At 36.4% G+C, this 14,482-nt stretch overlaps 1 long non-coding RNA gene across 3 annotated transcripts; it reads right to left on the bottom strand.

Moving 5' to 3' along the window:
* Window positions 1-2,880: 2,880 nt before the first annotated feature.
* On the bottom strand, window positions 2,881-6,426 carry LOC130470689 (uncharacterized). Of its 3 annotated transcripts, XR_008931416.1 has the most exons (5): window positions 6,170-6,426; window positions 5,068-5,129; window positions 4,480-4,574; window positions 4,084-4,236; window positions 2,881-3,000 (listed from the first exon to the last, which is right to left on the bottom strand). It is a non-coding gene; the product is annotated as an uncharacterized lncRNA (long non-coding RNA). The 3 variants fall into 3 exon arrangements; XR_008931415.1 differs by having other exon boundaries at window positions 4,480-5,129; XR_008931414.1 differs by having other exon boundaries at window positions 4,084-5,129.
* Window positions 6,427-14,482: the final 8,056 nt, after the last annotated feature.

Below are 14,482 nucleotides of genomic sequence, written 5' to 3'. Positions count from 1 at the left end.
ACATGGACTTATCATTTAATTCTAAACCACAATTAAATTAATATGAAATAATAAATTTCATAAATATGAAATGGTTAAACCAATTGTTTTAAACATAGATCTAACAGATGTTCTAAAACAATACTTAGAAAATCAAAGCCATTCTCCAACATGCTTGATTCCCATGGTTGCTACATGTGCGTTGTGTTTCACTTGTGGCAACGGTTTAGTCAATGGATCCGCGACGTTGTTGTCAGTTCCAACCTTGCAAATCTCGATTTCCTTTCTTTCAACGATCTCTCGAAGTATATGAAATCGCCGCAGTACGTGCTTGGACTTCTGGTGGCTCCTAGGCTCCTTTGCCTGGGCAATGGCTCCGCTATTGTCACAATACAAAGCCACTGGTCCTTTAATGGAGGGGACAACACCAAGTTCTTCGATGAACTTCCGAATCCAAACAGCTTCCTTTGCTGCATCTGAGGCAGCAATGTACTCGGCTTCAGTTGTAGAATCCGCAATAGTGCTTTGCTTAGCACTTTTCCAGCTTACTGCTCCGCCGTTGAGGCAGAACACAAACCCAGACTGTGATCTGAAATCATCTTTGTCGGTTTGAAAGCTTGCGTCTGTATAGCCCTTAACAATCAACTCATCTGTACCACCATAAACCAGAAACTGATCCTTAGTCCTTTTCAGGTACTTTAGGATGTTCTTGGCAGCAGTCCAATGCGCCTCACCTGGTTCTGACTGGTACCTGCTCGTTGCACTGAGTGCGAACGAAACATCCGGCCTTGTACAAATCATAGCATACATGATGGATCCAATAGCCGAAGCGTATGGAATTTCACTCATCTTTCTACGCTCATCAGATGTTTTGGGACACTGATTCTTGCTTAGATATACACCATATGACATGGGTAGATGGCCTCTCTTGGCTTCCATCATATTGAACCTAGCTAGCACTTTGTCAATGTAAGTGCTTTGGCTTAGTCCAATCATCCTCTTAGATCTATCCCTATAGATCTTGATGCCCAATATGTACTGTGCCTCTCCTAAGTCCTTCATTGAGAAACACTTCCCGAGCCAAGTCTTTACAGACTCCAACATAGGAATGTCGTTTCCAATAAGCAGTATGTCGTCAACATACAAGACTAGGAATGCAATTTTACTCCCACTGACCTTCTTGTATACACAAGATTCGTCCTGATTCTTGATGAAGCCAAACTTATTGACTGCTTCATCAAATCGTTTATTCCAACTCCTTGATGTCTGCTTTAGTCCGTAGATGGACTTCTTAAGCTTGCATACCTTTCCTTGGTTCTTTTGATCGACAAAACCCTCCGGCTGTGTCATGAACACAGTCTCTTCAAGAACACCGTTCAAGAAGGCAGTTTTGACATCCATTTGCCATATTTCATAGTCATGAAAAGCGGCAATCGCAAGGATTATCCGAATAGACTTAAGCATCACGACTGGAGAAAAGGTTTCATCGTAGTCAACGCCGTGAACTTGCCTGTAACCTTTTGCTACCAATCTAGCCTTGTATATGTATACAATTCCATCTTTGTCTTTCTTCAATTTGAAGACCCATTTGCATCCGATAGGTGTGAACCTATCCGGCAAATCAACCAAATCCCAGACTTGATTTTCAGACATGGAGTCTATTTCAGATTGCATGGCCTCTAACCATTTAATGGAGCTTGGGATCGTCATAGCTTGCTTGTAAGTCAAAGGTTCATCACTATCCAATATGAGAACGTCTAAGTTTTTCAGTCAAGAGGACGCATGTCCATCTGTCCGGCTGAAAAATAGTTCTATTTGACCTACGAGGGGCAACAACGTTTTGAGGAACTACTCCCACTGGCTCTTCTAAAGACCTTGGAGGTTCATCAACTTGAACTGCTTCTAAAGAGTTCTGAGTTCGTTGTTCGTCTCGAATCTCTTCGAGGTCTATTATTCTCCCACTTGTCAATTTGGAAATACGATTTCTTTCCAAAAAGACACCGTCACGAGCAACGAATACCTTGTTGTCTGGCTTGTTGTAGAAGTAATACCCCATAGTTTCCTTTGGATACCCAACGAAGAAACATTTGTCAGATTTAGGTTGTAGCTTGTCCGAAATTAATCGCTTGACATATGCTTCGCAACCCCAAATCTTCAGAAAAGACAACTTTGGAAGTTTCCCAGTCCATAATTCGTATGGAGTCTTTTCAACAACTTTTGACGGAGCACGATTCAGTGTGAGTCACTACTACAAAATCGGCTTATAGCAACGGCAATAAACCGTTGCCATAGATCAATATACCGTTGTAATAGGCCTATAGCAACGGTTTAAAAACCGTTACCAATAGGGGGCGTTGCTATAAGTCTATACCAACAGTTTCTCGAATTTAGGCAACAGTTATGATAAACCGGCCATAAATAATTATAGTAACGCTTTTTATAGGCAACACTTTAAACCTATGGCAACAGTTATTCAACAACTTAAGCCAACATTTACACATTTCAGGCAACATTTTTCGTCAAATTAAGGCAACACTTACTAGCTTGTTGTTGGTTAAAGTTTAAAACTAATGCAACGCATTCTTACACTTATGGTAACGCAACCAATTGTATCTATGGCAACACTTTATATCGAGTTTATAGCCACAATTTTAGTTTGATTATGAAAATGGTCACATTTGAATTTATGCCAACACTTTCAATTGAGCTTACGGAATCGCTTTCAATTGGTCTAAAGTTATGTTCTCAAATGGATTTAGTTATCCATATATATGTACTAAATATGAACTATGTATAATAAAATTTTCATAACAAATAAGTTAAAAAATGTATACAATTCAAATAACTTAAATTCATAAGCATAATATCTATTACAATTATCTCAATAATAAATAAATAAAACTCCTACAATCACGGTCCAATAGCTCTATTTTTAAAACATATCGAATATGTATGTACCAGAAGCCATTTAAATCTTCACATATTCAAAGTAGCTTTTAGTTCTTGATCATATGCACCATCCTGCACAACAAACAAATTAATTGTAACACTTTAATAAGAAACTTATTATCAATGAATAAAATCCAAATACGTACGTAAGAAAAAAGAAACTCGACTGAATGACAAAAGATAATTTGTATTTGATTTAAGTTCTGTACTAGTGGTATAATTTAAATTTGGTTTAAGTTGTGTAGTTGGTGCAAGTGATATTAATTAGAAAGGAGGTATGTGTACAAAGAAAAATAAGTAGAAGGAATAGTATAGATTAGAAAACATACCAATAGGAAGTTCATAAGAGCAAGTTCATAAGACTACAACGTATCTTTAGAAATATCAACTTCGTAATCAAGATCCACATAACAAAGATTTTAAAGAGACAACTACGGGGAGGATATTCTTTTGGAGGTGAAGATACTTTGAGCATTCATACTACGGGGATTATGAAACGGGAAAAGAGAACATGACTATTATCCCTGAAACCCAATAAGCCTTGATAGTCACTGCAATTAGGTGGTTTTCGTATGCTATAATTGATAGTGGAATGTTGGTGTTTCTCACTCAGAATCTAAGGTTGCTACCTGTGGAAGATTTTGTACTAGCCTGGAGTGAACTGGAATGTGATGGTGCTGGAAGTTGTAAATTCTGTTTCGGTTCTAGTCTTAAAACATTATAATGATTAGGTTTGAGCCTTTGACTATTGCACTTTGGTTTATGGTTAGAACTGATATGGATAGCCCAGTCGCTCTGGCGTGGATACTAGAAAGTAGAGAGTACAAAGAGTGTGAATACTGATGTAAATTTGGGCTCCAAGTTTTATTGTGAATCAGTGGTTGCATAGAACTGCTATCTAGGCTAAAAACTTGTAACTCTTTCGTAATTTGTATAATACGGAGTATCATTTTAATTTCCCAATCAAAATCACAACTATATGTTATGGAAAATAAGTAAACAAACTATTAAATCAGACCCCTCAAAGCTTCATGACCCAGCCAAAAGCCCAAGACAAAAAAAAAGGAAAATAATTTAAATATGGAAATGAGAAAATACGAACAAGAAGGCAAATATACAAGGTCTGTTGAAGATTCAGAGTGAGTAGAAATGTACCACTTGGAGATAATTTTTAGCAAATGTTCTTGCTCTGGCTCCTTCCTCGGAATATCAGCAGCTATGGGATATACTCGGATAAGTTATAGGAACTTGATCTCCATTGTTAGTGTTCCCTGGTAAATCTTGATATTGGCTCGTCAGTTATGAACCCTGCTTAAGAAGATCAAATTTAGATACAATAGTCGTCCTTGTCTGCACGACCTTTTCCCTCTTCTTTTTCCTTTTATTTCTTGTTTTAGCAGTTAAAAGGAACATAAAAGCCGAGTGAGAAAGCATAACTAGATAAACTGACGCTCAAGACAATACATTACCTTCTCTAGTCTCCACGCACAAATAATTTACACGCGATAGACCAAGAAGCAACTATTAATAAATATTACGGAAACAACTTACATCATTTCCATTAGAGTGAAGATATGTGGGATCCAGTTTAGAATTCTATGTGAAGGCATCTTCATCATCAGATCCTTCTACACTCTCAAAGGAACCTACAACAAGTCTTATATACCAGGTAAAGAGTCTAGAAAAGAAAACACCGAGGACTGAGGGAAAAGAAGAGACAATAATGGGATAATGATATATCTATTGTCAACAAAAAAAACATTAAGACGCCCCTGGAACAAAAGAACAGAAATGGCATTTGAATCTTGTTGCAAAAGGAAAAGAAGATGGAAACAAGTACCTGGTAGATCCAATCAGAGTTATGGCACTGTTAACATTAGATTATTAATCGACCGAGGACTAGTCTATTATCACAATACTACTAAAAAGAACATGTTCTACGTAAAATGAAAAACTAAAGATGGAGAACGAGCAACAAGGAAACATGTCAAAAGTTACAGGGACTCGTGTATGAAGTATCAGTGTCACACACGGATATCAGGGTTACCAACTCGTACAAACTCAAAATCTAGGAAAGTTGGACTTATATATAATAATATGCGAGTTTTAAATTTTTGTGGTGCATGTCAATAGTAATACCTGATTGAACCAAAGAATATGCACACCAATCAAGCCACAACTGCTAGCTCAGCTACCAAGATCTGCCATGTATAAGATACCAATAAATAAATTATGCAACATAATTAAGAAACTGTAACAATACATCTGCAAAAGTTTACCAGTCTGACTTGATGTATCAATGTTAGTATTCTTTTTCCCATAAACAATTGGTTTTGGATAAATCCTTAATAAATATTAAGTTAATCATGGTTACCAGCTATAGCGCATAAGACATCTACACATTGTTAAATTACATTTAAGTGTTAGTACTTCAATAGTCACAACAAATAACTCCTCAAGCATCAAAGTTATCTACTACAGTGCATTTCGACAACTTGTGAAAGTTTATTTTGTAATCTACCATCTGGGGACTAAGCTATAAAACAAGCAGGCTTATGTAGTGTTCTCCATTGCAATGACATTGATACATTTCACAGCAACAATCTGCTATTTTATCCTATGGGAAAAATCCTGAACTGGGAAAAATCATAATGGAATTAAAACTAAGTTTAAGTTTTGAGTAAGAAATTCCCATGACAAACAAAACAGTATAAAAGAACAAACAGATCAACTTAAATCAGAAACTTCTAGGCTACAACTCAATTTCACAAAGAACACAAGAAGATGAACATCTTGTCTACAACCCAATTCAAGAATAAAAAAATGGGGATCCAAGATTCACGCACAGAAAGAAATTTGTCAGGGCGGTATAAAAAATCAGAACTAAGATCATTCAAAATTATCCCATCATACACATGATTAATATTGTTGACTCGATACAAAGTAGTTCTCTGATTAAATCATGCAAAAAGAATCACTTAAAGACTTTATTGACATTATGGACTCAACTTAAAATTCCCTAATTAAATCATACGAAGAATTCATTAGAATCATTCAGAAGAATTTATTGTAATTTGCATCAGCAGTTCAACACGCATCTTAAAACATACGAATTCCCTAATTATAAAAACCCTAATTGAATCCTTAAACCACTCAAAAATCCAATTATAATTGAAAACTTAAACTACATCTTAACCTGTGAAACTTAAGACTAGATATGAAGAGAAAACCATGACCTAACCTTGCTCTTCTCGATAATTTCGAAACTTGTTCTTCTCGCTAATTCTGAAATGCAAATTGCCAACTCTTCTTATTTCCAATTCACAGACCTATTCTCCAATTGTCCTGCTTGAAATAACGAAGATGAAGACATCGAACGTAAGGGGATGACCGGATGAATTAGAACAAAGAATTTGAATGAGAACGAAGAAAATGGATATTTAAGGGTTTGGGAAGAAACTGAATTCTGAAAACATTGAAGGGAAGAGCAATAGTCGCCTTTTAGTTTTCATGTTTTATTTTACAACTTTTAGAAGATTGACCTAAAAAATGTTGCTATAAAAGTTTTTTTAATTCATTCATCCAAAACGGTTGCCATAAGTTTTCTACGGTAACACTTTTCCTAATTCCAAATCTACTTAAAACATTAAATATTTAACTGTTACAATAGCCATACTATAGCAACGCCGGTAAAATTGTTGCAGAAAAGGGCGTTGCTATAAGCCTTTTTTCTTGTAGTGAGTGCTGCAGTTTGCAACGCATGTCCCCAGAACTGTAAAGGAAGTTCGGCCTGACCCGTCATTGACCTGACCATATCGAGTAAGGTCCAGTTTCTCCGTTCCGACACTCCATTCCATTGAGGTGTCCCCGGAGCAGTCAATTCAGAAAGAATACCGCATTCTTTTAGATGATCATCAAACTCGTGGCTAAGATATTCACCTCCTCGATCCGATCTTAGAGCTTTGATTTTCTTGCCATGTTGATTCTCTACTTCATTTTGAAATTCTCGGAATTTCTCAAACGATTCAGACTTGTGCTTCATTAAGTAAATATAGCCATATCTACTGAAGTCGTCCGTATATGTTATGAAATAGCTGAACTCACCTCTAGCTTTTGTACTCATAGGCCCACATACGTCCGTATGTATTAGCCCTAGTAGTTCGCTTGCTCTTTCTCCCACCTTTGAGAAAGGTTGCTTTGTCATTTTGCCAAGTAAACAAGATTCGCATTGATCAATCTTCTCTAAGTCGAATGATTCTAGAATTCCTTTCCGTTGAAGTAATTCCATGCGCTTTATGTTTATATGGCCTAATCGACAATGCCACAGAAATGTGAGATTCGAATCACCAGTTTTAGCCTTTTTGGTATTTATGTTATAAATGTGTTTGCTCGTATCTAGCACGTAAAGACCGTTTTCTTGTTGTGCTGAACCATAAAACATTCCATTCAAAGCAAAAGAACAACTATTGTCTTTAAATTGAAAACTAAAACCTTTAGAATCCAAACTTGAAACGGAAATGATGTTTCTGGTGATACTAGGAACATAGTAACAATTTTCTAGTTTCAAAACAAACCCACTAGGCAAAGAAATAAAATAAGATCCTACGGCTAATGCAGCAATCCGTGCTCCATTTCCCACGCGTAGATCCATCTCGCCTTTATCAAGATTTCTACTTCTCCTTAGTCCCTGTGGATTGGAACATAAGTGTGAGCCACAACTAGTATCTAATACCCAAGAAGTAGAATTAGCTAGATTACAATGTATAACATACATACCTGAAGGAGAAGCAACGTTTCCGTCCTTCTTCTCTTCCTTTAGTTTGGGGCAATCTCGCTTGTAATGACCAATTTCATTACAATTGAAGCATTGCGATGTGGAAGGAGAAGCATTCCTCTTCATCTTTCTCTTAGAAGGCGCCAGATGCCCTCCGGGAGTGGATGAAGATGCAGCCTTGCTTTTCTTCCCCTTGCCTATATTTTTGAATTTAGTGCACCTCACATTCAAAGGGTCTTGATTGAACTTAAGGATTTTCTCGCATTTCATGAGTAATTCCACAAGTTCAGAGAATGTGCTCTATTTCTGATGAAAGAGATAGTGCATCTTAAAACCCTCATAATCCTTATGAAGAGAATTCAGCACTAGTGCAATAGCTACCGACTCTTTGATGGAACCACCAAGTCTCTCAATTGTGAAAAATAATCCAGACATCATATCCACATGAGACGGAATTGATGTGTTTTTGTCCATCTTGACAGAGTAGATGCGCCTTTGTGCCTCCAGAAGTTCGACTTCTAGGCACGACTTGCGTGGGTTTATGAGCTTGAGATTGCTCATCGAATTAGCCAATTCGTCAACCCCATTGCCACCAGTTTGGCACAAGGGTCGAAAACCCGCACACTTATCCTCGAGGCTACTTAGGAGAGCTTGAGGTTCAAAAGTAATGAACCTCCCTCTCCAACTCTCAGGGATAGACTTAAGGATGAATTCCGTGACAAGGTACTTGTGAAGTGCCCAACTTCTGTACCTTTCAGGAGTCATGCCTCGCGCATCATAGCTAGGGAAAGGTTGTTCAATGACATAATGAATGCCATTAACTTTCAAAACTTCAACAAGTTTCCCTTTCCATTCAAGAAAATTAGTCAAGTCTAACTCGACATCCAGAATTTCAGATGATATGATTGTTGTTATGTTTGCGACCATTTTGATTACTACAATCGAAAAGAATTTGCAATAAATAACCATTCATACAATTCAATAACTTTGAAATAAAAGCAAAACATGCAATCATTAAAGCTATTAAAACATTTCATTCATGCAAAAAAAGCAAAAACATGGTCCGAAATGAATGAAACGATTCCAAGACCCCAAAAGTCCTAAATCCTTAAGCAGCTTTAGCATGTCTTAAGTATTTTAAGATTTTAGGTAAGCAAAACCTATTTCTAGTAATCTCCAAATTACTCTTGGTTAATAAATTAATGTCATAATTTATCCCATTGCCACAACTTAATGCCATTGTTGTTTGAGTTATAACCACAATCAACGTGCTCCTTTAGGACGCTTTACCATCTAAGTCAACTAAAATAGCACCTCGCTTTAGCGTAAACCTACTATCTTAGATCCCTAGATTTTTGTAAGTGTTGATTTGGAAGGCAATTTTTAAAACTCAATATTACTTGGACCTAGTTGTTTCTATGTTGGTTCGATTATTTAGTGAACTTAAAACTAATCGATTCATAGGAAACAACCTGTTCATGCAAAGCATACATACATTCATACATTCACGCATAATATATATATATATATTAAATTGCATAAATAATTGGTGATCTAGTATGGCCCAAAACTTCTTGTCTTGAAGCATCCAATCTTCATCACCTCCTTGTTAGCTTTGCATCGTCTTGAATCTTCGTTCAAATGCTAACTTAAAGTTCTAAACTTAGAAATATTTGAAAATAATAAATTACATCAAAATTTCCATGGTACGCAGACCATATTTAAAACTTTACATTCAAAGATAGAACGGTGCGCAGACCGTATTTAACTATCCTAAATTTGGCCATACTAGTCACTTGGAGTACCTGCATTGCATAAAATATATATTCTACGCATTCACCCATTCGTATGCTAAAACGAATGGCCCATGTTAATATGCAAGTATTTACGTGAATTAATTAAAATTCACGTTCACATAAACGCGTCCTAAAAGATTAATCAATTTCCAAATTATTAATCCTTAGACTTTATTCTAATTAAAATTGAATTTAATTAAAATAATGCGACCTACGAAATAATTAAAATAATTATTTCATTTTAATTTCATTTAGTGGCTCCCACTCAAACAAATAATTATTCCGGATAATTAATTATGAAATATTAAATTAAAACTCGCGGCCCGGCCCAAGCAAATAAAATATTAAATTAAAAATCCCGTTAGCCCAAATTAATTCAAATACACGAAGCACAACTAATTAAACGATTAAAAAAAAAGTTCAATCAAACGGCCTAGGCTTGCGCCCAGCCCGTCGTGCGAGAGGCCCAAGAGCACACGAGCATTGCCCGCGCGCGCCCAGCCCATCGCACCGCATAGCATGCCATCGCTCGCCCATCGCTCGCGCGCCATGCCTCGCCCACACGCGTCGCGCGCCATGCCTTGGGCATGCGCATCGCGTACCCGCAGCCTAGCTGCCCTGCGTTGCGTGTGTGTTGTGCATCGTGGGCGCTCGACGTCGCAAGCATCGCGCTTTGCTTCGTCGCAGCCCCGCAGGCATCGCCCGCCCCTGCCTTGCCTAGCGCGCACGAGGCACGCAGCTCGTGCTGCTGCCGTGTCGCATGGCACGGCTCGCATAACGGCCTCGTATGGCTCGACGAGCCATACTTCCATCATGCCCATGTTCGTGTTTTTGGTTCGTAAAACGGACCAATCTAATTAAAATTAAATTTTAATTCACGAGCTTGCATTAATTTTATTTTTTCAAAAAAGTTACGATTTAATTTTTCGAAAAACAACGATTTTTAACGATTTAATAAACTTTAACGACAATCCAATTTCGTAAAATTAATAAATCAAGGGCTAACAATATTCAAACTTTTAAGAACGATCGAATCAACTTTAAAATTTGAACCTTTAATTAACAAAATCCGAAATTTTACATCGTTCATAAACAATTAAATTTCAGATTATTAATAAATTGGTTTAAGTGTGATTAAAATTAACGAAACCATTCAAAATTTTAATCCAATAATTTTTAAAATTAGCCACTGACTCATGAAATTATACCCCTTTCCCAATTAACCGAATTATTAATCCATAATTAATTAAAAATCAATTAGGGTTGTAAATTTTACGAATTGGGGAAAGGAAAAATTAGGGTTTATACTTATCGGAAAAATCTGAAATTTTTACCATAGATCAAGCATGTATCCAGAAACATTGTGTAAAAATTTCAAGCCATTCCGAGTAATTTAGGTCGACCTTTTAATTGAATTACTGTCCGACACATTTAATTTTTAATGAAAAATTAACAATAACGCCCAAAAACTGATGTTTCGAGGCCTGTTTTGGCAATTCTATTCTCATGAGTTGATCTTCGAAAATCGTTTTCCATCAGATTAGGGTTTTAAAAATCGAAAAAACGAATATTTTTTATTTCGGAACTGCCAATTTCGCAATTAATCCCATAATTCGAAAAAATTCCGAAAAATCAACAAAATTCCAAAAATTTCGACAATGCAAAAACAATAATAATCATGCTAATTCATGCTTTGAATACATAAGGCTCATGATACCACTGTAGGGGGATACAGTTAAACATAATAACATGTGCGGAACAATCCCCAAAGCCAGGAAACATGTATAAAGCACAGATTAAACAAACTTACATTCGAAGCGTGTTTTCCACAATAATCTGTCAACGAACACGAATAAAGAACTCCACTTGTCGTTCCTCTACTTGGTTCACCGACACGATCAGATCCGTCTTGATTATCGTAGCTTAGACAATCGATCAAGAGATTTGCCTTTTGGGATGAACACACTATGGAGGCACAGAGAGAATTAGGGTTCTCTGTTTTCTCCTAGGGTTGTGTGTAATCTGAATTGTGATTGCCTTAGTTGGAAATTAGGTCATAAGGTTATTTTCATAACCTTACTAACCGACCAAGCCATAAGGCAAGGCCGGCTAGCAAGCCCGCGCAGCATCACACGGACACGCGCATCGAGCTGGGCCGTGGGCCGCGCTGCTGCTGCTGTGTCGTGGTCTTGGCCCGCGCGCGTACACAGCTGCTCGGCCATGGGCCAGCGCTGTTGTGTCGCCTTGCTTGCTTGCCTAGCGCGCGCGCCCATGGGCCTTGAGTGCTTCGTGCACTCGGCTCGTGGGCCGCTCCTCGTATCCGCGTTTAATATATTTCCGATATATTATTTATCGTTTCATATACGAAGAATCACCGTCGTACGATACAATTTATTCGTTTCGCCTAGCTTATGAATATTCGCGATACGATATACGATTCCGATGCAAGGTCGTATCGTATAATGCGTTTCCAACTTAAATCCCGAAAAGCTATTAAATGAATTTCCGATTCATTTAATCCGGTGATCTGTTACGTGTCATTGGTGTGACCTTGTAGGTTCAGTCAAGAGTAAGTTGTGAGTTCAATATCCATTAGAACTCACTGATCGGAAGCATTGCTCTAGCTAGCTGTTCCGATCACTTGATCTCACTGAATTAATTGTTCGCAATTAATCTGAACCTTGGTATTAGACTTAATGCACCTTGGGTGAAGGACATATTTCCTTCACCATCTACTTTATTCAGCTAGAGATTACTTCAAGACGGGGGGGTGCAGGATGGCCACCACGCCCGTACCCACCTAAAATTTCATCTCCATCCACACCACACACAATGGGTATGGACCGTATGATACCCATTCCTATCTAAATCCTTGCCTCGTGAGGTACAAAATAGAATAAATCTTTGCCCATCACCCACTTCAAACCCACCCGTAAATCCGATGATTTGTTTTTGTAAAAGAGTATAGAATTGTAGAACTCAGTGATAGAGTATTTGGCAATTCGGGTGTCGGATTAGAGTAATTGGGCAAATAAACATATCATTACAATATGTATGTTAATAGCAAAAAAAATGTTGATATATAATAATCCCTTAGATGAGAAATTAGCGACGTGTATGGGTCCATTCTAAAATGCATCATAGTTTCATAACCCGCGCTGAATACATTCTCTATATCCGTCACCCACCACACTTTCTCCACCCCCTCTCACTTGGGATGGATTCAGAGGGTCTCTCACAAACCCTCACCATTGATAATATTTTTTTTAGGTTCTACTACGAGGAGTTCTCACCGTTGATAATATTACATCCCTATATTTGGTTAATAATGTACGTTATCTTTTTAGTTAACTTTTGTATAACTTTGTTATTAAAATCGATTTTATTAATAGCTATAATATTGATAGAGACACATTTAAAAGTGACTATATTTATTAGGACGGGGAGAGTGTTTTCAAAGCCAATAAATCCAAACACGTCCCATTGATATGTCGCTCTTAACTTAGAATTTTAGTTCATTTTATTTGCATTTTATTATTATTTTTGCTTAGTTTTATCGTTTTAGTTCGTTTATCGCGTTTTTGCAATAGTAATAGTGCATTGTATAATTTGCAATTTTTTCCATGTTACGTGATTGATATTTTTCATATTAATATTAGAAAATCAATAGTAATAGTGCAATGTATTATTTTCGATTCTTGCCATAATAAATGAACTCGTATTATTACTTGTAATATACGTTCCGTATATTGTTCTATGATATGGAAGGAAACAAATTAGAAAATTTATAGTTTTTAAAAGTTTCTTTAATGGAGTAGACATTATAAAATTAAGTTAAATTAGATTAAAAAAAGAGTTAAAGACACATCGAGAGATGACACGTGTCAATCATGATGTGTATTTTAGTATATAGTTATTGAAGTTATTGATTGATTAAAAAATATTTATTTAATTACATAATAAAAAAAATTATTGATTAACATATGATTAATTATTAATGAATAATTTTTAAAATTTTTTAAAAAAATTTCAAAATGTTATTACGAGGTAAAGTAAAGAGAAGAGATAAAATAAATAAAAATCCATTATCATTGTAAACACAAATTTAAAGTCAAAGTTTTGTGTACAATGTTTTAATTAATGGCATTTATGATATTTTTAACGCATACAGTCATATCCATATTTTGTTGACTATTTAATTAGGCCCCGTTTGGTTCGACCACAGGTATAAGGTATATGTTTAAGTATTAAACCCATGAGTTTATAATCAACGATACATAGAAAATCATAACTTATTCCACCTGTTTGGTAAAATAAATTTAGAATTTAATCCAACCGATAATATACTCTCCTACCCCTCATTCTCATCTTTTTTTTTTTTACACCTTCCCCTCCTACTTCTACTTAAAGATGTAAGGAAAAAAACTAAAATTCAATTAAATATAAAAGGAAGACATTATAATTTGATATATGGCACCATCTCCACCACCACAATCGCTCGCTTTGCTTCAACTCTAACCATCACATTCTTCTGTCACTAGACGAAATTTGATTTTTGGTGGTTGTTTTTTTTACAATTGAAGCTACAAATCTAGACTTCAATGTCAAAAATTTGGACGATTAACAATATATCTAGGTATTTTATTCAAAGATATGTTTAGTTAAATTATTTTTCAGTATTCTAATTTCGTCATTTTGGGTTCTTACGGGGGTGTTGACGGTGGCGTTAGGTAGCATTGGCGATTTGATGGCGAATCGACAAGGTAGTAACTTTGTAGTATGGAGTAACATTAGTTAGGCTGTCATGGTGTTTGTTTGATCGAGTTTGCACTGTCGATTTTATTTTCAGTTAATATAATTCCATATACCCACCTCCCCCTTGAGTATGAGAACTCGATACCATAGGGGTTTTGGAGGTGGGTCCCCAAATTTTAAATTTTATAAAAATAGTTAACCAAACATCAAATATGGGGTTGGATGATTT

The sequence above is a fragment of the Spinacia oleracea genome, chromosome 3, assembly GCF_020520425.1.
Source record: "Spinacia oleracea cultivar Varoflay chromosome 3, BTI_SOV_V1, whole genome shotgun sequence".
Taxonomy (NCBI): Eukaryota; Viridiplantae; Streptophyta; class Magnoliopsida; order Caryophyllales; family Amaranthaceae; genus Spinacia; species Spinacia oleracea.
This window is presented reverse-complemented; position numbering and strand designations above follow the sequence as displayed.